The sequence below is a fragment of the Pteropus alecto genome, unplaced genomic scaffold (assembly GCF_000325575.1).
Source record: "Pteropus alecto unplaced genomic scaffold, ASM32557v1 scaffold164, whole genome shotgun sequence".
NCBI lineage: Eukaryota > Metazoa > Chordata > Mammalia > Chiroptera > Pteropodidae > Pteropus > Pteropus alecto.
Genome location: NW_006439568.1, coordinates 21065451 through 21091017, shown reverse-complemented (window position 1 = coordinate 21091017; position 25567 = coordinate 21065451).

Sequence of the window (25567 nt, the reverse complement as noted above, 5' to 3'; positions counted from 1 at the left end):
AGATGCTGTATGTGAGAGAATCCCACTGGCAGGACTCACATATTAGGGACCTACCTGCATTAACTACGAGGCTTGCACCACTCAGGATGTTCGTAAGTCATGTAATTAGTTCAAATAAAATCACTCCACTGTGCTCTTGGTAAAACCCTTCAAAACCCAAGCTCCAATGTTCTTCAAGACAATCTTTTCTATGACCTTGAGGTTTTGAGATCATCACGAGAGGCTGAGAGTAGGCTCATTTGGAGGAACATTGAACATACTTTCCTAAGGGAGAATGTTTGCTAATAACCATTTGTAGTGCAGAGAAAGAAATCAAATTCTCTTTTGCATTAAGGGCCAAGTCAGGCTGCTCACAAGGACCAAGAGCCCTTATAATTATGCAGTTTCCGGTTATGACAGATCGTGTCTCTTGCTATTGTTGTGACAAAGGATGCATTATGGTGACAGGTAAGTGCTTGGGCTTTGGGGTCACCCTGACCTGGGGTAGGTTCCTGACTCTTCCTTGATGTGACTGTGAGACTTTGGGGTCCTTACTTAATTTTGCCCCATCTGCAAAATGGGTATAACAATAGTACCCAGTACCTGCCCCATAGCAGTGATGCAAAGAATAGATGAAGCGATGGAGGGAAAGCTCAGCACATTAATCATTGTCGTCACAGAGAAACGAGTTCCAATCCCAGCTCAGTCACTTATCGGCTGTGTGAGCTTTGCTGAGTTGCTTAACCTCTCTGTGTCTCAACTTCCTGATTTTTAAAATGGAGGTAATATCTAGCTGGAACAATTATATGGGTTAAGGATAATTTGTAGGCAGTACTTGGTATGTGGAAGGTACTAAGTATATAATTAATATTATACCTTTTTTCCCCTATAGGGATAGGTGTGCGGGTAATGGATGTAATAAATACTTTCCAAGTCGATATTTTCCCCTGTGCTGAAAAATGCCAGGCCCCTTTGAATTTTGTTTAGTGAACTCTGAAATTTGTGTAGTATTCTGTATTTTATTAAAATATGTCAAGGATATTCTCTCGTTCGACTTTTTGTTTTTACTGATTGTAACCAGGGATATGCTTTGTATTTTATATGTTCGTTTCAGTCATATTTTTGTGCATACTTAAGTCTGGGCTAGAAATAGGAATAAACTAATATTACCGAGCACTTTGTGTCCAGCACTGGGTCCAGATTTACCCATACAATCTCATTTTGTCTTCGTAGCAATCCTTTGTTATTCTTCTAAGGGGCTATTATCGTATCCATTTCACAGAGAGAGAGAAACTGAGGTAAAGAGTGGTTACATAGGTGGTTCAAGGTCACATCGGGCAAAGCCAGGTTTCAAGGTCAGGCTGTGCCTGACCCTCCAGAGCCCTAGCTCTTCATCGCTCTGCTATCGTGCCTTTTCCCTCTCCCTCAAGGATCTTGACTGCGGCAAAATCTTGTCGAAATGAGCCTCAGCTCTTCTCCGAACTCCTCTGCTCTCCTCTCTTTGAACCATTGGGAACTGGCAGCAGTTCAGTCCTGGGCCCTCCTTCCAGCCCTCCCTCCTCTCAAGGTCTACTTGGATGGCAGCTGTCCCTGTTTGCCACACCATGGGGATGGCTCTGTGCTCACTTCTCTGCCATTAGAGAGCTCAATGAAGCATATAATGTGATAATGGTTTCCAATTGCCTTAGCTAACATCTTGGTAAATTGGTTTCCTGCTCCGGTTCTGCTGAAGGCCTTTGACCATTCTGATAGAGACCAGGTAGGCAAAGATTGATGGGTAAGTGGGAATGTAGTATGTGCTGCTGTGCATATTGCAGTCAGAAGCAAGTTTGCTGTTTGAGTCTAGTCACTCCCTTCTCCCCTCTCTTCTCTCTCTTCAACCCTCCCTCCCTCTTTTCCTCCCTCTCCCTCCCTCTCCCTCTCTCTCTTCCTTTCACTCTGTCTCTGTCTCTGTCTCTGTCTTTTTCTCAAGAAAACTAAATGGATGTTATTTCACAAACACAAATGCATTGCAAAAATCTCTTTTTTAAAGCAAACTGGCCTCTTATTTCCAGGCTTGCTGTGGTGGGTTGAACAATAACCGTACATGGGCTAGATCCAGGCTGAATGTCACATAATTCACATTCTTGGCTTCCTGAGTCACTGTCATCATCTAACCTTTCCGGAGAGCCTGCAATGTGTGGGCGTCAATGGACAGGAAGTCAGATAAGCCCCATCTGTGTGCACATCTGCTCAGGGACCTCTTTACCTGATTCTGAAGAAAGAGTTTCATATTTAAAGTAATGTGACTAAAAACTTCTCGTATAAATTTCTTAATCCCTCACTAGAGTCAGTGGACATTTCTGGACCGGATGGCTTCCATGAAAGGCTAAAGCAGAAAGCACAAAGCAGCTCTTTAAATTCAAGACCTCTTTAACCATAGAGTGAAACATCAGAAGTTCGAAATAGTGACAGCTTTTAAAATTGTTCTCAGAATGAGAATCATGCTCCAGATCTAGTCCTTAATTCCGAAGTCTTTCCTATTCTCCTTAATCTCACAGTTGTTGGGACACATTCTTCTTCTGCCCTCTCTAAGTGGAAAGCACCTTTGGAAATTTTCTCTTAAGGGGTCTTAATAAGGGGTCTATAGAGAGGGCGAGGGAGGGGGATATTCATTACAGCCTGCAGTGGTCACTTCGTGAGGTCCAGGCTTAGAATCAGGGCATCCATGTTCTCCTGAAGCATTGGTTGGCTTCTACCCCAGGGTCTGGTAAACTAATCCCAGGGTCACACACTCAAAGGCTCGTGGGGCAATGCAGGTGGCAGGTGAGGCATGTAGGCAGGGCACGTATGTGCTTCAGAGGAGACAGCTACATCAGCTCCAGCTGATTGTTGCCAGGTGAGAAAGCGGGCCCAGTGCTGCTGTATCTTCTTTTTTTTTTAGATAAGCCAGAAATACTTCCAAATAATATGAACTATACCATTTTTTTAAGGGTGGCAACCAAAATAACTGAAAAATAAATTAATAAGAATAAACTAACTGAAAAATAAAGACACAAAAAAGATACCAGAAATGCTCAAACAGAACATATCCATGGGCTACATTTGGCCCTCAAGCCACCATTTATAACCTCTGGCAAAACTTCCTTGCATTAACTACTAAACCCACGTTCATGGCCCAATTTTTAGCAAGCCTGGAGGATATCATGCATTTTTTGTACTTGATTGTACTTTGTATTTGATTGTATTTCAGGCTTCATTTCATGCATGCCAGTTTCTTTATTCTTGTTTTTTTTGGGGGGCGGGGGGCGGTGTCCATTCTCATCTCTTAATCCTATTGATTATTACATTGTTAAATTGCATGTGTCACTGAAGGAAGCTTTTTGGAACAAGAAAGGGAAATCATCAATTACTTTCTCCCAGGCCCGCTCTTTCGGAAAGGTCTTGAGATGAGTGTTGATAAGTCTAAGACAATCGTGGTAATTCCACTCTCCTGGTCCGGGATTGGTCTAAGCATGGTCATGTGACATAATCGGCCAATGAAATGTAAGATAAAATCTGGAGTCAAAGAGTGAACTCGAGGAAAGTTTTCCTTGACGAAAAAGCTCCTGATTCTTGATGACAGTGTGAGCCTCAGTGCTAACCATCCTGATTCTCCCTCCCTCTGCTTCTGGTTAGGTGAGATGATAAATTTTCCTTCTATTCACCCTAATTTTGATCAGGTTTTATGTTTTCTGTAGTCAATTTTTTGAGTTTTGTTTTTTTTTTTGTCAGGATTGGGCCAGTTTTTGCTTACTTTCTTTCTTATTTCAACATTTTAGTCATATTTGACCCTCTTACTTTATAATACTCTGAGAAATGTGGTTTTTAACACCTGCAGAGCCTCTGAGGATTCAGACACCTTTGAAGGGTCTGCAGTGAAGATGAAGTTGAGGTTGTTCATTACATTCCACATGGCCACTGCGCCCAGATGTGCCACCCTCTGGTCTGGGAGCCTCCTTCCTAATTCTAGGTCCCTTCCAACACTTTCCATTTCCGGAGCCCATTAAGGCTACAGAAACACTGTGAATAATAATGACAAAGATGATAATAGCAGTAGTGGTAATGGCTAATCTGTATTGAGACTTTGTATGTGTCAGACACTGTTCTTAGAGCTTTATGTTTATTAATTTATGTAACTCATAACAAACGTATGAGGTAAGCTATCCACATACAGAAGAGGCAACTGGGGCCAAAGTCACATGGCTGGTTCACCCACAAAGCTGGGATTCAACACCAGGCTCTCTGGCTCTGGGGTCTTAATAGTGCCTAGTGCTGAGCATGGGGAGAGGAGGTAGGGGGATGTTTACTTCCCACTTTCTGCATAATTTGGAGTTTTAAAATTTTAAACATGCATTGCTTTTTGCTGGGTTAAAAATATTAGACATGACAGCCAGCACACAGTCTTGGGAGTATGTGTCCAAAGACTGTATACCTTATGTACTCAGAAAAGCCTACACGTCTTATTCCTACAAACCTCCACCATTCTCCCCACTGATGAGAACCTGGAAGAGGAGAGAGAAAGGGTGGATTCTATAGTTAGAGTTTGGGGGCCCCCGTGTGGTCCCTAAATAACCTCAGCTAAAACACCTCTGACTTGGGGTGGGGGGATGAAGGGAGAGAGCTTGAGTAAAGACACAGGCATGTGAGCTTGGGTCGACTCTTCATCTTGGCTCTTAGAATACAGGGTTTATAGGATGAGAGTCGAGAGCTACGAGTACATTTTCACAAAGTGAACATATGATTTTCTTTGTTAGATGTCTTTCTTCATTTAGATGTCATTGGGTGCATATGTTCTAGTACTACAGCTGCATAACAATTACTCGCTTAACTCAGTGGCATAAAATAGCCATGTATTATGCTCATGGAATCTGCGGGTCAAGAATTTGGTCACAGCAGAGGATGGCTTGCTGTGTCTTTTCCTCAATGTCTGGGTTTCAGCTGGAAGCCTTAAAGGCTGGGGGCGAGGATATTCTAAAGGCTAATTTATTCGCACGTCTTGTGGTGAATTCTGGCTGTTGACTGAGGGCCTCAGTTTCTCTCCATGTGGTCTCTTCTTTTGAACTAGTTTGGGTTTCCTCCCTGCATGGTGGTTGGATTCCGAAAGCTAAGAGGGTTGGGGAAGGGAGGAAGAGAGAGAGCAATGTGAGCGCCAGGTGGAAGCTATAACCTTCTTATGATCTAGCCTCTGAAGTGGCATGGCACCACTTCCACCGTCCTCCAGGGGTTGGAGCTGTCATAAGCTTGTTCCTAGACTCAAGGGGAGGGAAAATAGACCCCGCGTGTAGTGGGCAGGGCATTAGCCACGTTGTGAGAAGAGCCAGTGGGATGGGACAGCAGTGGCAACCATGGCAGCGGCAGCAGACTGAGCCTTGACCTTCTTTCTTGCATCTGCCAGAGACTGCCCACCTCTGTGACAGTTTTGAAAAGCCTCCTAATTCGACTTCTAACAGTTACCCATCCTACATCTCTTTCATCAGAGCCTTTTTCTGAGCCAGTTAATCTGAGACACGCATGTCTGTTAATGGGTGCTAATGGGTTACTCATCCCGGGAGATCTAATTGCATTTAATAGGGATCTGCCTTCTGGAGACATGATTACTTTTCCTAAGAAGTGATTTAATAATGAGGAAGAGACTGGCATAAATGGCTCTCTTTTGGTGCCCCTCAGTTCACACTGTGTGGGCAGCTACCTGTTTTCCCAAATGCAAACTAGCATCCGTGTGACAGTTCAATAAATACAAGATTGTTAAATGCAAGTGTCCACTAAAATATGAGCTCAGAGAAGTCATTTATTTTCTGGGTCAAAATTTCCCTTTTGACCTGGAAAACAATATAATGATGTCAAAACATAATCGTGTTTGAATGATAGAATTAAAGATGGTTTTGTTCTCTAATTATCTTCATTTTTTCTCTCTTTTTTTTTATGAGAATGTATTACTTTTATAATAAAAGTTTAAAAAAAATTTTTTTTTACACTTTTCATTAGTAAGGGAAAACAGAAGACCTGGGCTCCAACCTTCCTCTGTGACTATCAGGTCGTGACATCTGCCAGGGCCCTAGACGGCTCTGTGACTTTGTTTCCACAGGTGCCAATGTTGGCATAATCCCTCACTCCTCTGCTTCACAAGATTGCCATGTGATAAGATTGCCATGTTATCTCAAGAGCGAGTGGATGCAAAGCATTTGGGAAAAGGTGTTATCGGAAAGATAAGATTTATTATTTGCCTTTTGTCTTCTTGAATAAAATAGACTTTGTAAAAACAATAAAAGTGAGATTGTTTACTTGTTTATCTTATGAAGCCATTGCAAAGTCTCAGGCTGAGATATAGGATTCACAACGTGTTTTGAAATTCTACAAAGCTCCTGAAGTCACGCGCACGCGTGCGCGCACGCACACACACACACACACACACACACACATGATGTGATATGTGGTTAATGGAAGGAATGGTTTCAGAGACACCATACTCATGAACAAAAATAAATTTCCTTTAGCATTTTCCTTTTTTGGACTTTTTGACATCTAATAACTCTATGCAGCACCTGCGAGCTAATAAATAATGTATCCAAAGAATTCCGCAAATCCAGAAAGGTCACCGTTTGTGCATCATCTGTCTGTCAAGAGAAATTTTTGGTTCAAAGCAAAAGAGCAAGTTTATTTTGGGGACTGGCGACTTGGAAAAACAGCTGCAAAAGGAAATGGGAAATAAAGACCTGCCACTTAATTCTCTTTTTAAATATCCATTTAAAGTCCAAGTTTGGTAAAATTCGATTGGTCTGAATGGGGGAAGTCTTGCCAGATGGGGACATGAAGATGGGGAAAACAGCATAACCTAGAAGTCAGGATGACTGCATTTACACAAGCATTGTTATAACCGAGGGTGTGCACAGCCTAGAGTGGGCGTCCGCCTAGCTCAGACCAGTGTTCTAAGGCCGGTGTTCCAAGCCTTGCCTACATCATTGCACAGCTGAGGGGTTAATGATGGTGCAGAGACTCGGGAGCACTGTCACCACTCGCTCCTTAGATCCCAGAGCCATCCAGTGGAGCCCCTAAGCTTTATGCAGAACCCCCTCTGCACCCCCAGCTGGGTGACTTGTTATGAACCACTCTAGCCCACTGGGTTCTTCTGCTGCAGCAGCTCCTTCCCTCCCCTCTCGCCCTGTGCTGCTACATGGATCCTCGCAGCCCATGAGGTAGACAATATCCTCATTCTCCCAATGAGGAAACTCTTAGAGAGGTCAGAGGACACCTCAAGGTCACACAATGGCCAAGCCAAGCGTTCTGTCCTAACCCCTCCCTTTGATCTCTGCACTGTCCCGCCTCCCCAGGCTTCTGCCAGGCCCCTCATGTGGGTCTCAGCCCCACTGCCTTCCGCCCTCACCCGCTCAGTGCTGGTTTGTAGGGTAGCACCCATGTCCCCTGTGGAGCCCGTCACTGGTGCTGCCTGTGTTCTGCAGCTTGGCCATGTCAGGCATATAATCACTGGGTAACATTGAATTTGGTCTTGAGAAATTTCATCAAAATTACACTTATGCTCCTCAGTCAGTCTAAACAAACATAGGTCACAGCCAGGGAACACAGTGTCGGCGATTTCCTCTTCTCTCTGGGCCAGTGGACAGATTGGAGCTCAGGCTCTGACTTCAGTATCTGGACGAGGGCTCAGCCAGTTCCTTCCATGATAAGAGGCCCTTTCTTGGGAACAGGGAATCCTGACCTTCGAAGAGCCCAATTACCATATTTATAGTGACACCAACAGTGACAAGGTGACGACTTCAGACTCGGAAAAGCTAGTGCCACTCCCCCACACACATATGGATCTCTTTCTCTAACTCATCAAACACTGCTGACCCACTGGGAGGCTGAGCAGTGAAAAGCCTGACTTGCATTGTTTTCAACCCCTTACGTTTTTGTCTGCTTTCAGTCATGTTAGTTTAGTGTAACAAGCTAAGCCTTTCGTATGACTAAAAACATATGGAACATACCAAGCTGGTTTTTAAAATTCAAAATCGGACTTGAGGTCCAGGAATCTTACTCTCCAAGCAAGAAACATGAGCATTTGTGTATTCTGTTTCGGTTACTTGAGAACAGACTCCCATATCTTGTGACCAATGGCCTCCGGTCCCACAGGCTATGCCGGTCTCGTTCCTGACAGCCTTGAATTCCAGCTTCTAATCTTTTACAGACCTCACTAAGGACAGATTAAACTCAAAATGTCTTCAAAGGCAGCTTTGTAGCATGGCATGTGCTGCCTGTTTTCTGGGCTCAAGTTCACTTGTGGTTGCATGAACAATCTTCCCTAGAGAGACAGACTTACTCCGCTCCAGCTCTTTAATCATTATTTGTATGAGGCTTGATTAAACTTTCCAAAGGCAACTGATTTTAAGTAGTCACAAGTGCAAGTAACGTCTACAAAATACTTTTTTATCCCTCTGTTGTGGAGGGCACGCGTAAAACTGCACATGGATGGGAGAAGGCAAGAGAGAGGAGGGTCAGCTCAGGACAGGAAGAGAATACATTTATCCACAAATTACATAATCCACAATTACATAATACATTAGCAAGTAACACATTACATCCCAAACTCTCTGGGAGGGAAAAAATAATGTTTTCCTTTTCCTTTGTCCTTTTCGTTCCTCTTAAATGCTAAAAATGAATTATAATGCAAAATAAAATACTTTAAACCTGTTATCAACACCCACACTTGAAGACGATATTAAAACAAGCAGAGAATGACTATTCTCCACTTAGTTTCTCCTGTAATACTTTTACTATAGCTCCAGTCCTAACTACCTTGAAATGAGCTTTCTCAGATTACAAAGCTCTTCTTACTCCTCTTGTCACCCCAAACAACTCTGTGACTCCCCGCGTTCACTGCCCCCACCTCAAAGATGAGTCAGCTCATCAGTTTATCGCCATGGAGAGAGGCAAGGTCTAAAGCAGCACTACCTGTTGATGCTATGCATTGGGAAATGTGGATGGCTGCCCACTGCACTTCTACCCTCAGACCCTCCTGAAAGTGACCAGCACGCAGTGTATGTGGCAGTCACCAAATTCTGCTCCGGGTTTCTTCGCCGCATGACAGATGGCCACAAACCTTAAATGTTTAACACTACAACCACTTCCTTATATTACACAGTTCTGCGCACCAGGAATTCAGGCAGGGCTTAACAGGTCGTTTTTCGGCTCCCCTTGGTGTGGACCGAGTCACTCAGTGGTACTCAGCTGGCAGCTGGCCTGGTCCAGAGAGTCTAAGACGGCTTGCTCACACACTTGGTGCCTCTGCAGGGACAGCTGGAAGGTTATGCTCAGCTATGCCTTTTTTTGTTTCTCTCAGCCATCTTCGGGCATCTCCATGCAGTCTCTCCAACAAGGTAGTGTGACTTCTTATGTGGAGAATGAGGACCCCCAAGGCCTGGGTTCTGAGACGAGAAATGAAAGTTGCCTGACACTTAGGTCCTGGTCAAAGCAGTCACAGGGCCTGCCCAGATTTGAGGAGTGTGGCAAATTTATCTAACGTTTGCACAACCCCATATAACAAGGGGGTCCCCAAACCGATACTATCTGACGATGATAAATGAACAGCTATTTGTGAATGGATAGTTTCGAGACATTTCTGTTCACAGGGGAGAAAAGAATACACATTATCTACTTTGAGGCCCACAAATCCCTGCCCTCTGCCAATGACCAGCTCTGCATTTCCCACAGCGCTGTGTCTGTGACTGTCCACTGGCCACCCTGGGAAGACTGACAGGGGAGGCGGTTCTGGGGTGCTTTGTGAGGCCTGGGTTTCCAATAACTCTTATCTCCCCTCACAAGATGTCTGAATCCTAATCCTCTCAACCTGCAAACTTTATCACGTATAGCAAGAGACTATGTAGATGTGTTTAAGTTAAAGATTTTGAGATGGGGAGTTTATCTGCATTATCTGAGGGTGCCCAACAGGATCACAAGAGTCCTTATAACAGGGAGGCAGGAGATCAGAGAAGGTAGTAGGAGATGTGACGACAGAGCAAGAGGTCCACGTACCAAGTGATACAGAAAGGGGCCACGTACCAAGGAATGTGGGCAGCCGCTAGAAGCTAGAAGGAGCAAGGAACAAATTCTCCACTGGAGCTTCCAGAACCTTGATTTTAGCCCTATAAGACTCATTTTGGACTTCTGCTCTCCAAGACTGCAAGACAATAAACGTGTATTGTTTTAAGCCACTAAGTTTGTGGTAGTTTGTTACAGCAGCAATAAAAACTAATACACTCCCCTAAATATAACTAAGAATTACCTACAAAATCTCATGGGCTATATATTAACAAAGGAGTCTATCTAATAAATAATAAAATACAGCAGAATCTCTTCTTGCCCAGAGATAAACTGCAATTCAGCATCCTGGCTCCAACTAAATCCAACTAAATATTTGATTTTGCTCGCCCCTCCTTCCTAAGTGAGGACCTTCCCTGGGAAAGAATTAAAACTAACCAAGAGCTAAAGACCATTATCTAAGGACCAAGGGAGGGAAGAACAATGAATTTTGCTTTTGTTAAAACTTCTAAACTCAAAAGAGTAGTTTAACTTGGGGTAGGAGTGGGTGGGGTAGATCTATTTTAAGAAGAAGGCTATTGAGTGCAGAATGCATTTCCTAAGAATCATCTGGGTGATTTAGTTGACTTTATACCAGAGAACAGAGCTCAACTAATATCTTTTTTTTTTTAAACAAGGAAATATTGTTGGAAACTTGTGTAATAATGTTTATTTGCTTTTGACGAGTATTTTCATAAACCACTTTCTGTGAATTTTAAGGCTCATAGCAAGTAACCTTGTCTTCTCCTAAGAGAAACTGATAAGGGAAGGCTCACTTGGATGCCACACTGGGTCATGAAGGAGCAGATTCAGGATTCAAGTCTGAGCTCAAGTCCTAAACGCCTTCCACTAACCCTTTAGGTCTGTGTCAAAGAGAAATGCTCCTACCTAATAATACCTTGCTTCTCACCTAACAGGAAGGGCTGGGTAATTGAAGTAGGTTAAATGAAAAATCAATAAGACATGTGGCTGAATCAAGCACAATCTGATTTCATTTTAAGATAACTGATCGTTGAGGCAAAGGGAAATATGAATATGAACTAATATGGTATTAGATGATAAAGGCATGGTAGTTATGTTAAAAAAAAAAAAAGTCCTATCAGTTAAAGATGTCCCTCTGACATATTTTTGGGTAAAATGACATGTCTGCAACTCACTTTAAATTCTCCATCCCTGCCTCCCGAAGTTATGATGAGAGAGGACATAAGATTGGTAACTCGTTGAAACTGGATGATGGGATCCATGGGCTTTTGCTTTACTATTCTTTCTACTGCTGCGTATGTCTTGAATTTTTCATTAATAGAAATAAAAAGAAAGAGAGAGACCTGTGGCTTGGGTCCTAGGACAAATACCATGGCCTGGATGCTCAGACTGGCCTCCTTGAGCATTTCAGTGTCTGAGAGCAAAGATCTGCCCTGGAGCAGGAATCTAAGGAAGGTGGATGTGGCGAGCTGCTCCTGGTCAGCATTTCAGACAGGAACAACAATCTCCAGCTTGTGTGAAAGAGAAACAGGAAATGCTCACAGGGGCAGCCAAGCAGCATCTGTCACCATTTCTTTGTCGCGCACCAGTAGAGATGGGGCTCATGTGTCCCAAGGAAGACAGAATTGGGGTCAGAAGCCGAGGGCTGGAATCCGTCAGGCTCCAAGAGTACAGCTGTGCCCAGTTGTCAGTTACAGAATCTAATTCTAAGATTATCTTTTCCCTTAAAGATTCTTGATGAGTCCCAGAGCAGGAAGAGATGCAGAGAGTTCAGGCACAAGGTCAGAAGAGGCCGGGGTGTGGAAGAATCAGCTTAGGCAGTCACCTGGGGAACAAAATGGTGCTTTCTTCCCTAAGACAGAGAGATGGCCGGACAGCCCTTCTGCTTGAACGCAGGCTATGTGAGTGAACCCATGGGGGAGGGGAGAGCAGTGGCCAGGTTTCCCCAGCACTTCAGAGAGTTGAGATGATTCACCAGTCCAGAGGATGGACAGGACAGCACAGGGCATTTTCCGGCTTGCTGAGTGAGCTGTTGTTCAGCTTGACTGGTTTTCAGGTAGCAGCCTGGGACCACCCTGCTGACAGCTTGCGCTCAAACCCAGGGCCCGGGGCTTCCTGGCTGCAGCCAGCCAAAAGTCAGCCAGCGGCCAAAAGAGTCCCTGACACCTTTTTGCTCTTCTGAATAGCACGAGTACTTTTTATTCAATGTAGGATAATTCCCTGCCAAGGTGCATGATTTCCTGCTTAGATATTTAAAGTTAATGCTTCTCAGTCTTGGCTGTACCTTAGAATCACCTGAGAGTGTTAAAACCCCCAGTGCTGAGACCTCGCTTCTGACCAGTAAAGTGAACACACCTGGGTGTGGGCCTGGGCACCAGAGTTATAGCTCTCCAGTGATTCCGAGGTGCACTGAAGATGGAGTCACCTATTTAAGAACCATTCAGGCCTCTGCTCACCTGTCGCCTCCTCAGAAAGGCTTTCTCAGACCCGCCCACTAAAAGAGTCTGCTTATTTTTTCTTCTGAGTACTCATTGATGGCAGACACTACGTGACAGAGTTATCTGTGTGTTTGTATTGTCTAACTGCTTAATTAGAAAGTTATGTGTGGTTATGGACACACAGCAGGCACTGAATTGTTGCTGAATTAATACATTAGTGAGAAACTATTTTTATACATTTTATGGTCCATTTATAGGCTTGTAGTGGATGAATAACATCTGTCAGAGTGCAGAAGAGAGGAGAGTGTATCAGAGTGGAGACTTGGGGGCAAAAAAAACCCTCCTGTTAGTCGATTGGCAGAGTCTCTTAAAATCACTTTTAGATAGCCCTGCAGAGAGCGGTGAACAGCGCCATCTGCTGGATAAAATGTAAAACTGGGTTTATTCTTCTAAGATCCTAGAGGGTTGCTTCAAAGAGGCTCTTCCGGAGAAAGAGCAGCACTGGCAAGCCTCATCCTGGACACATTCTCTAGTTTGGGTACACACCATCATGGATGTGAGTGTGAGTGTGAGTGTGAGTGTGTGTGTGAGTGTGTGTGTGTGAATGGAGACAGTGATTGAGATTTTACCTAATGCACGAATGCAAAACCCAGTTTCACCCCTCTTTTAGGATTGATCCAAACAGGAAAGAATCTTTGGGTCTATGCCAGAAAAGTCAAACCTCAGAATCTTCAAATAACCGTGCAAAATAAAAAAAATGCCAAGCTTGAATTCTGTGGGAGATACTGCTTTCTCTCAACATCTGTTGCTCCGAGGCGAGTCTGAGGTGACCACATAAAGGGCTAATTCGTGGTCTTTGATCAATTTCTTGGAGCTAAAATGACAGTAGGCCCAGCTGTTAGAAGAGCTATTCCAAGTGCTTAAGTGGGCTTCCAAATGCTTACCTTATGTTCATTAAACTTTAGGCTGGGTCGGTATTTTTATACTGTAACCTGATCTTTAGAATGAAAGCTTCATAATCTCTCAGTCTCTCTTCCCTTCTCTCAGACACACACACCCCGCCCCGCCCCGCCCCGCACTGCACCACACCACACCACACCATACCACATACGCACACAATGCACACATGCATGCACAGGATTTAATACATTTAGAAGCTTGTTTTCGACCCTTACAAAAATATTTGTTTTCTCTTTCAACCTGAAAAAATGGACAAGGCCAGAAATAATTCTTGGGAGAACTGAGATTATTTAACCGGGAGAAGAAAAGAAAAAGCTGATTTAAAAGAATTTTCAAATGAGCAGGCCTTGATTAGATAGAAACAGGACTAACACGCGTGTGCGCTAGTCAGACCCTGGGGGCTTCCACTTTACAGAGTTCTGTTCAGGGAACGCCTTGCTGCCCAGTGTGCTGGCAGATGTGTTGTGACAGAGCTCTAAGGTCTACCAAGCCCCCTTATGCCAAATAGGGCACCACCAGCTGCTCTCCAAAGTCCGGAGGTGAGAACAACATTGAAAAAATTCACTTTCAACGTGGCTAGAGGAACCGAATTAAACATCAGGAAGAATTTCCCAGCAATGAGTTATTAGATTCTAGACCAAGTCATGGAAGGAAGCTGCGAAATACCCTTTTCTGTGAGTCTTTTCAAGATACAACAGATTCTCATTCGAGATTCCCGGGATCTGAGAGTCTTAGGAACTGGAGGCAGAAAAAAATAAGTAAACTCTGCAGTCATTCATCCAGAAAATATTTAATGAATACCTGTCTAGGTCAGGCCCAGCGTGTGTGTGTGCCTGGTCCTGGCCCTCTCGGAGAGGGGAGGGGCAGTGAGGAGTGATGCAAGCAAGCACTGAATGCCCCAGGAGAGGTTGCTTCTCCTGGGAGTTACCTGGTTGTCCTTGACCTGAGCCTGAAAGGATGGGTCAGACGTTGTTTGATGGGACACCTGGGAGGGAGGTGAGGCAGGAGCAGCTAGGCCAAGGAGATGCTGAGAATGAAGACCCACGCCTAGGCATACGTAAGTCAAGGCTCAAGGGCGGTGGTGGGTCATGTGGGCTGAAGACGGTGTGTGTGGGACAGTGGTGACAGAAGAGTTGGGGAAGGTAGCTGTGGGTGGCCCTGAAGGCCAAGCTAAGGAAGTTGGGCTTTGTTTTGTGAGCAACGGGATGCTAGCTTTGAACTTCAAGATGCCAGTGGTCAAAGGGAATGGTGTGACCCACATATGTCTGAGCCTGTTTTATAATGCTGGGTTTCAGGATTCACACAGGTCCCCTCTGAGTCCTGGCACATCTAGCAACAGGCAAAGGGGAGATTGCTGGGGCATCCTCGGCAGAAAAAGCAGCCGTGACCCAGGACGATGCCACATTCCCCAAACGTGCTTGAAAGCCCGCTCAGAAGGCATAACCTACACAGCATTGTGTTAAAGTGTCATAAATGGATTTCACTACTTTACGTTTGTAAATGATGGTCTGATACAGATAATAATGCTGCTCTTTTTAAAACCGAGAGGTCTGTAAACCTCTTGCTATTTTTCTAGGAGGAACACCCTTCCTTAATATTTTGAGCATGGTTTATTTCCCTTGTTTTAGATCTTTCTCTATACTGTGTCTGTGCTCTCTGATAGGCAGTGCTATTTGGAGAAATTTTAAAAACTGAAGTCTTTCCAATATTTCTAAAGTAAGAGTAGCAAAGTTGTTGAAGTTGGGCTCTTGAGTCAGACTTCCTGGGTTCATATCCCCAAAACATTGTGAGCGTATTACTTACCCTCTGTAGGCCTCAGTATCACATCTGTAAAGTGGGCACACTGATGGGACTTTCTACCTGATAGAGTTCTGAGGACTAAGTGACCTTACGTGTCGGCTGATGGCGACAGTGCCTAAGAGTCCAAACCCCATAGATGCTCTTTTCCTAGTTTTGATTTGGGCCATCGTTTGCAAAATTCTTAATCTTTTTAGTAAACCTAGTTAAGTCTTTTCTTTCCTCCTTTCTTTGGAGAAAGACTCTCTTCCTCAGACTTAGATAATTACCTTGAAACTGGTCCTCTGGCTACTGATAAGGGTCATTGAAGCTCAGTGTTCTTGTTGGCCCATCATAAGGAAGGAATGGCTTTCAGCCAAACAGGCCCTTAGAGTCAGAGAGGGGAGGGGACCTTTAACCCAAGTTGTTTTTTCTTTCTTTTACAAAATATATTAACCAAGCCTGTTTACCTACTTGATGGGCAGATTAGAAAGATATATAATTCAGGTCGTCTGCCCCGGGTGCCCGCGGCTGCGAGCGAGCAGGGCCCGGGGCGTCCAGGGGCACCCTGGCTGGATGGCCGCAAAAGGAGGGGGCGGCAAAAGCCTAAGGCACCCTGTCGTCAAGGACTGTGGCCATTCTCAGCAGGAAGCAGATACAGAAGAAGAGACCTCTCGTCCCTCAACATCCATAAGAAGGGGTTCATGGCTCTTAGAAAAAAGGTTCGGTAGGAAAGTTAGGGGGTTTCGGGTCCACCTGCAAAGACACTGAGGTCATCCTATTCTAGAAAGGGTCCATCTTAGTCTGCCTAAATTAAGCAAGCTAGAAGGCGTTTGGGGGCTAAAAGTAACTCATACAAGGAAACAAGCGGAAAATTGGGTACTAGTTTCAGCCAGTCAAGTACACCTATGCAATGAATGCCCGACGACCTTCAACTCACCTGAGCCTAATTATATCATCATTATAATAGGACGCACGTGCCCAGAAGTTCATTAACATCATTACAACAGACTGAATTCTGGGAATGAATATGCGCAGAAAGCAAAATGATGAGTCACTGAGTCCTGTCTATCTTAGTTGTCAATCAAGAAAGCCCACTCCTCTAAGAAAAGTAACCGCCCACAGCAAATGGGGATAAAAACCCCAAAGACTTTGTTACTGTGCCCTTGAGCCTTCAGTCCTCTGAGCCACTCTTCCCTGGCTTGGTCCGCTTCCACGTCTGGAAGTGTACTGCTGCTTACTTTCCAATAAAGCTACTCTTTTCTGCTATATTTCGGTGTCTTGCTCAATTCTTTGTTTGAGACATCGAAAGCCGAGAGGGGAAACCCACTCTCCGGTAACAGGTTTACTTCCTGTACTTGGGTCAGAGCTGGCCACTTTGTTAGCGCCTCCCCTGGCTCCCAGCTGGCTCGGCGCTCCGCTTCTTGCAACAAGAGCCCTGTCTTGCCTGGCTCCTGCTACCTCCTAGACCTCAGGCCCTGCCCTCCCCCTTTACACGCCACTCTCCACAAAGCCAAACTCTGCCTTCCTAGATGCGTGTGCCGTGTCGTGCTTAATGTCCTTGCATGTATGTTCTCGGGACTTCTCACATCTCCCCTCCATCCTTCAAACCCAACACACGGGGCAACTCCCCTGTGAAGACTGCCCTGATGTCCACGCCAACCTCCATCACATCCCACGCTCCCCAGGAGCGTGAGAACACTGCCCCTGTGATGGCCTGGGCCCTTCTCATATTTCTGCTACCGCTTCCATTGCACTAATGGGTAGCTACATCTTTACAGGCGCGCCTCCCCGGCTGTGCTGCGAGCCTCCTGAATCCAAGGACCTCATCATGTTCATTTCTGTGTTTGTAACACCAGCATAATGTGATACAAAGCAGGCACCGTGTAAGGGTTTGCTCCCCTGAACTAAATCCAGCTGAGAAGATTCAAATTCAACTCGGAGCTCCTGGGTGTAAAAGATGCTGTCTCAGGTGATTTGGCAGGGGCACGCAAACTGAATGAGTGGCGTTCCCTGAAGCTTATGGTCAGGCTGGGGACTCCATGGGCCTGCAGGTGACAAGGCCCATGAAGAGTGAAAGACCTAGATAAGTAAGCACAAAATAATGAAGAGTTTGATAAATACCAAGCGAAAGTGCGGAAGATGAGATGGGGTGAATCTGAGTCTAGAGGCAAGAAAAGCAAAGACCTAGATTGGGGGAAGGAGGTGGAAGGCCAGGCGGTGTGGGCAGGGCAGGGCCTGCGGGACCCCAGAATAAAGGCAGGCCTTGGAGAACACGCACGTCCCAGACGCAGGACACACGTGACCTGTGCAGGGCAGTGGCCTGGGAGAGGAGCCAGGTGAGGGTGGGCTTCGAAGTAAGAGTTATGTGGGGAAGGCTGCCATTCATTCTTGGGCAAGGGACCCTCTAGTTTTCAGGTTCTTTATTTTCAGGCTCTTTTGATATGAGCCTTTAATAATTACTTCTGGAATGAACGGAAAGGAAGGAAACAACATGTAGGAGAAAGATGAGCTGTGGACGCAGCCACCTGGGTTTGAACCCTGGATCTACTACCTGCTATTTCCATGACTTAGGCTTGTTCCTTACCTTTTATTTTTATTGCTAAATTCTTTTTTTTTAATTTTTGTTTTTCAATTACAGTTGACATTCAGTATTTTTTTATATTAGTTTCAGGTGTACAGTATAGTGATTAGACATTTATGTAAGTTACAAAGTGATCATCCTGATAAGTCTAGTACCTACCTAATACATAGTTATTTAACACATAGTTATTAAAATTTTATTGACTATATTCCCTATGCTGTACTTTATGTCCCTGTGACTATTTTATACCAATGTGTACTTCTTAATCTCTTCACCTTTTTTCACCCAGTTACCAAACCCCCTCCTATCTGGCAAACATCAGTTTTTTTCTGTGTATCTATGAGTCTGTTTCTGTTTCATTTGTTTATTCTGTTTTTTAGATTCCAGATATAAGTGGAATCATATGGTACTTGTCTTTCTCTGCCTGACTTGTTTCACTTAGCATAATAACTTCTAGGTTTTTCCTTACTTCTTATAAGCCTCAGTTTCCTCATTTGTGAATTCAGATGATAGAGGCTTCATTTTGGGGCAAGGTAAATTTTATTTAGGTATAATTTACATACAGTAAAAATTCACCAATTTTAAGTGTTCAATTTAATGAGCTTTGTATTGTGTATATAATTGTGTAACCACCACTGCAATAGAGAATCAAACATTTTAATCATCCCAAAAAGTTTCTTCAGGCTCCTTAGTCAATCCCTTCCCTCCACACCTGGCCCCTGGAAATCAATGATCTGTTTTCTATTGTCATAATTTTGCTGTTTCTAGAATTTCATACACATGGAACCATACAGTATTAGGATGTTTATGTCTATTTTTTTTTACTTTGCATAATGCTTTTGAAATTCATCCATATTGTTGCTATTATCAAGAATTCATTCCTTTTTATTGTTAAGTAGTTTTCTATTTTATGGATATTCTATAATATATTTGTCTATTTACCAGTTGATGGACATTTGGGTTTGTTACAGATTTTGGCTATTATGAACAAAGCTATTATGAGCATTTGTGTATAAGACTTTAGGCAGACATATGTTTTCATTTCTCTTGGGTAAATACTTGAGAGTAAAAGAGCTGGGCATATGGTAAGTAAATGCTTAACTTTATAAAAAACTGCCAGTCTGTTTTCCCAAAGGCCATACCACTTTACATTCTCACCAGCAATGTATGAAAGTGCCAGTTTCTCCACATCTTTGCCAACATTTGGTATTATGTGTCTTTAGAATATTTATCCACTCTAATGAGTTTGTAGTGATAATTTATTGTAGTTTAGTTTTCATTTTTTCTGATAATACTTTTTATATGCTTAGTGGTCATTCACATATCTTCTTTAGTGTAGAGTCTGTTCAAATATTTTGCCGATTAAAAAAAATTGATTTCTTTGTTTTCTTAATATCGAGTGGTAGGCATTCTTTATATATTATGGATACAGTCTTATCCGATATGTGATTTGAAAATATTTTAATCCTGTTCTATGGCTTCTCTTTTCATTTCTTAACAGTATCTTTTAAAAAGCCAAAGTTATTAATCTCGATGAAATTCAATTTATTAATTTTTCCTTTGTAGTTCATGCTTCTTGTGTCCTAATTTAAAAAATTTCCCCTACCGTGGTCACTTAAGATTTTCTCCTGGTTCTTCTCTAAAAGTTTTATACCTTTAGATCTTACCCTTAGGTTTATGATCCATTCAGAATTAATTTTCATAAATGGTATGAGATAAGGGTCAAGATTCATTTTCTTACACATGGATAACCAATTGTTCCATCACCATTTGTTGAAAAGATTTTTCTTTGCCTGTTCAATGGCCTTGGCTTCTTTGTCAAAACCAATTAGCCATATAAGTGTGAGACTATTTTCGAACTCACTAGTTGTTGTGTCGATCTATAGGCCTCTCTTTACACCAATACCACTCTCTTTTGAGAGCTGTAGCTTTATAACAAGTCTTGAAATCAGGTCATGAAATTCATAGATGTTGTTCTTTTTTAAAATTGCTTTGCATGTTCTAGGCCCTTTACATTTTCACGTACATTCTAGAAACAGCTTGTCAATCCTACATCCCACCGTAGGGTTCTGATTGGAATTGTGTTGAACTTATCTATCAGTTTAGAGAGAATTGACATCTTAACAATATTGAGACTTCTGATTCATGAACATGGCATCCCTCTTAATTTTTGTCAGTAATTTTTAGTTTTCAGTGTACATGTATCATACATATTTTATACAATTTTCATCAAAGAATTTAATATTTTAATGTTTATCATAAACGGTATTTTTATCATTTCAATTTATGATTGTATTTAAAATAGAAATGATTTTCCTATTTTTCCTATGTTTACATTGTATCTTGTTATCTTGCTAAACTCATTAACTAGTAGCTTTTTTCTAGCTTCCTTAGAAATATTTTGCATCAACAATTATGTCTTCTGTGAACAAAGACAGTTTTTTCCCTTCATTTCTACTCCGTATGGCATTTCTTTTTATTGCCTTATGGTATTGACTAACACCTCCAATACAAGGTTGAATAGCAGTGGTTAAAAAACATCCTCGACTCGTTCCCAATTGTAGGCATACAGTCTTTCATCATGAAGTATGATTTGCTGTAGTTCTTTTTGTAGATACTCATTATTTTGTTACAGGAAATTTCTATCTATTCCTAGATTTTGAGGAGTTTTTTTAAAATCATGAATTGGTATCAAATTTTGTCAAATAATTTTAGTTCATCTGTTGAAATGATCCAGTGGTTTTTAAATTTTTTATCGGTTAATATGGTGAATTGCATTGATTTTTAAAATTTTTAAACCAATTTTTCATTCTTGGAATAAACTCTACTTGGTTATGATGTATTATCTTTGTTTTGTATATTGCTAGATTTGATTTGTTAAGTATTTTTTCATCTATGTTCGTGAGGAATATTAGTCTGTACTTATAGAGTTTATTGGGCTCCATCTGGGATCCCCTTCCTGGCACCATGACCTGTAGATTGTCCCAAGGCAGTAAGCTGGGGAAATTATAGGGCTCACCTTATTTGTTCCCTGTGTCTCAAGGATCACTGTCCTTCATTACCTGATTAAGACCGTTGTTTCATATATTTTGTCTGTTTTTTCATTTGTTCAAATGAGAAGGTAATTCCAGTCAATAACTCCATCTTGGCCAAAAGTGAAGTTCTCTGGGTACTTTTAAGATTTTTTCTTTATCACTGGTTTTTGGCAATTTGATTATTATGTACCTTCTACTCTGGGTTTGTTGATTTTTTTGGATCTATAGATCTATAGTTTTCAGCAAATCTGAAACATTTTTTTCAGTTATTATTTCTTCAAATATTTTTTCTGGTTCTCCTTCCATATTAGTTTGTAGAGCTGTCATAACAAGTACTAGAGACTGAACGGCTTAAACAAAAGAAATTTATTTTCTCACAGTTCTGGAGCCTAGAAGTCTGAGATCAAAGTGTCAGCAGCATTGGCCTATAAATAGCCATTTCTCCCTATGTCTTCACCTGGCCTTTCTTCTATGTGTGTCTGTGTCCAAATTTCCTCTTCTTCTATAAAGACGCCAGTTATATTAGATTAGGGCCCACTTTAATGATGTCATTTTAACTATTACTCCTTTAAAGACCTTATTTCCAAATACAATCACATTCTGAGGTTTGGAGGTTAGGACTTGAACATATGAATTTGGAGAACACGATTCCACCCATAACACGCTCTCTTTCCTCTCCTTCAAGTACTATAACTACATGTGTGTTAGGTTACTTTATATTGTTCTACAGATTATGGACACTCTGTTCTTACATACTTTTTTCAGTCTTATTTCTCTCTGGGTTTCATTTTACACAATTTCTATTCTACTGTTTTCAAGTTCACTATTATTTTCTTTTCCAGTGTCTAATCTGTAGTTAATCCTAACCAGTGTATTTTTCTTTTCAGATAATGTATTTTTTTCTGTAGCCATTCCATCGAAGTCCTTTTAATATCTTCTCTTTCTTTTATTATCGTGGTCACATTTTCCTCTAACTTTTTAAAAATATAAATTATATTTATAATAACTTACTTATTCATATTTGCTAATTTAATTCTATTACCTGTATCATTTCTCTGTCTGTTTCTTTTGATTTTTTTTCCTCCTAGTTATTAGTATTTCCATGCTTCTTTCCAAGCCTGGTAATTTTTGATTAGATGCTAGACACTGTGAATTTTACATGTGTTGGATGCTGGATATTGTAAAATATTCTTTAAATATTGTTGGGCTCTGTTCTGGGATGTAGTTTTTATTTGAGAACAGTTTGATTCTTTCAATGCTTGTTTTCAAGCTTTGTTAGGAAGGGGTGTTCAGAATAGCCTTTAATCTAGGACATATTTGGCTCCACTATTATGCAATACCCTTTGATGACTATCCAGTGCTCCATGTATTGGGAGGCTTTCCTACTCAGGCATGTTCTACTCTAGTCACTTTATAAACTCTTGGAATTATTCCACCTACTTTTCCCCAGTGATTCTTTCCCCATCCTCAGTGGTTTCTTTACATACATGTGGAGATCAGTACATGTCAACCAAGGGTACAATGAGATTCCTCTGCAGAACTCTGAAGTGCTGTCTTTCTGCATTTCTGTCTCTGCATCTCTGTCTTCTCCAGTATTATCCCTGAGAATCACAGCCATTTTTGCCTCTCTGTACTCTAAATACAGTCTTCTCAACTCAGAGAGACCACTAGCCTCGGTCTAAAGATACCTTCTCTACACTTCAGCCTATAAACTTGTTCCAAGTCCTGAGCAGTCATAGAACTCACCTCATCTGTTTCCCTTCTCTCAGTAATCACTGCTCTATATTTCCTATTGTTAAATATCTGAAAAACATTGTTTCATACATTTTGTCATTTTTTTACCCCTAGCTTTTTAAGGCAGGAGGGTAAATTTGGCTGGAACCAGAAATCCTCATATTTTTAAAATTTGTATTAAATTTGTAATGTGCATCAGGCATCTGAAGCACCTATTATAGCACTGGCAATTAGATCTTTCTTTCTTTTCTTTTTTCAAATATTTTTTATTTTATTAAATTTATTGGGATAACATTGATTAATAACATTATATAAATTTCGGATGTACGACTTTAAAATACAACATCTGTATACTCTGTTAGGTGCTCACCACCTGAAGTCTAGTCTCCTTCCATCACCTAGTAATTAGCTTCATTACTCCTCCTCATTTTGAAATGGTACAGGAAAAATCTGAGCCATTTGAGATGGTACGAGAAATGACTCTGTTCTTGAGAGATACAATTCAATTCCAGATGCATTCATTGAGAACCTACTGATGTCAGTTGCTGTTCTAAAGCAAAATTTTCTGCCAAAAACAATGACTTCAGAGTTGTTAGCATTCTTCCTCATGAGACTATGCTTACATTCCCTTTTATGAGAAATTTAGATTTGATGATGAAGTAGGGTACTTCTTGGTGAGATTCACTGCTAAAGACTTTGTCAGAGTAGATTTCTTCTAATTATCAGCTACCTCAGTAAAATGCATCTTCTGCATATCGAATTACGATTGTCCAGGGGAATTAAAAAAGTCTTCATTTTTGTGGCAGTCAAAGCCACACTGTTTGTCTTTCATGACTGCCTGCGGTCTTCTGCCCATCTAGAATGCCTGGCTGTGTTTGTGGGATCCCAGTGTGCTGTGAGTAATGCTGATAAACTCTCTGCACTTCAGTTTCCTCCTGGATATAGTGAGGATAACTATAGCACCTATTTCGCAGGATTATTTTGAGGGCTCAGTGACTTTGTATGTGTAGAGAACTATGGACTGTGCCTAGTACTCAGTGAGCCCTCAATTAATATTTGCTACAATTATTGTTATTGTTGGTACATTGTTGTTTTGTTAATTATTATTTTTGTTACCCAGTGTGAGCAAAATATGCTGCAGAGGATCCTTATTTTCACTAGACTGTGATTTCCTTGAGGCCAGGGTCTATTTAATTTATTATTGTCCCCTTGGTGTCCACTTAGTCCATGGGAGCACTGTGGTGAAATGGTTAAGCGCAGGAATCAAAACTTTTTCTGAAAAGAACCAGATAGTAAATATTTTAGGCTATATGGAAGATCTTTCCTTGTAGCACAAAGCAACCATAGCACTACAAAAAGCCATGGTTATATTCCAGTAGAATCATATTTACAAAACAGGCAATGGAACAATTCAGTCCATGGGCCATAGTTTGCCAACCCATAGTTAAAAGTGTTGCTCTGGAACCAAACCGCCCAGGTTCAAATCCCGGCTCTGCTACTAACCTTGTGACTTTGACTTATTCTATCTCTCTATAATTCAGTTTCTTCACCTATAAATCAAAGATGAAATAAAGCAAAGTATATAAAACATTTAGAACTTAATGTGGTATACAGATAAATAAATGTTCATTTATTACTGAATGCCTGACAGAGACAGAAGTTCAATAAATATTGCCTAAATAAATGGCGAACAAATCCTCTCTTTCCATTTAAATCTTATCTTTCAAGGCCAACTCAAGTCCTCTTCCTTTGAGAATCCCTCCTTGGTGCCCAGTCTCAGGCCATCTCCTCCCCTTGCTCTTCATGGCAGTATGTTTTGCATCATACTCTAGGCGGCTTTGGGTTCTTCAGAGCGCTTTTCACTGTCTAACTTGTCACCACATATTTTCCATGTTTATTATGTTTGTTGGGTGCCTCCCTCAGATGACAGTAAGGTTCTCCCCATTATTCCTCCAGCACATAACAGGTCTTTGTATATTGTTTCTTGAATGAATGAGTGAATGCATGAATCCTTTGTATTGTTGTACCCTGTTGTTTTTATCATTAACTTTTCTCCATTATTCTCTATCTCCCAAACCAGAGTCTAACTTTCTTGAAGATACTCCTCTAATCATCAGTTCAGGGTTATTATGGAAATTAAATTACATGTGGAAGTGTCTCACCCAGAGTTTGATATATGGATGCTCAATAAATGCCATTTGCTTGTTTGCCAATTCATACTTTCTTCTACTCATTTAATAAATATTTACTTGCCAGGTACCATGAAAGGAAGTGAAAACAAGTTTCTCTGACAGATATGGCATCTAAGACACCAGCTGAGATAAATCATCTTTGTAACTACATAAAATTGCCATATTTTAAACTCTGCAGTTCTGCAGGAAAGTGGTGATATTTTTGCCACAGCCCACATTAAAGTCCAGATGGAGTGAGGGAGTGATGGAAATGGGGCCTTGTAACCCCCAGGAACTCGTAAGTTAAGATTTCATCTTCTAAGTAGTACATTCCATCTGTTTCTGTAACTTTCTTAGCAATTTAGCAAGTTAATCCTTAAATCAAATAGTAACTACCAGCAATATGTTAGTGTTTTTGTATTTCCTATTAGATATGAGAGCCATGAAGGTAGTCCCTTATAAACTGCGCCACTGTTTGAGTTGTCCGTTGGGCTGCTTTCTGAACACATATGCCCTTCCCATTTGTCTCTAAGGACAGGTACACACTTGGTCATAATGAGCCAATACTCGCAAATCCTGCTGTGCACACCTCTTGTTTCTCCTGTCCAACATCCAATGCCTTTCCTTGAAAATCAGCTTCCTGATTTTCCCTGGGCCCCTCTAAGCCTCTGACTACGTGGCTTAGATGAGGATGGTGCTCCTTGGATAATTATTATTGAGGGAATCATTCTGAGAAGCATGTCTCTTTTTTAAAAAAAAATATGTAAAATAATGTTTGTTCTCGCAACTTTGATCCCTTGGATGGTTCTATCTTTG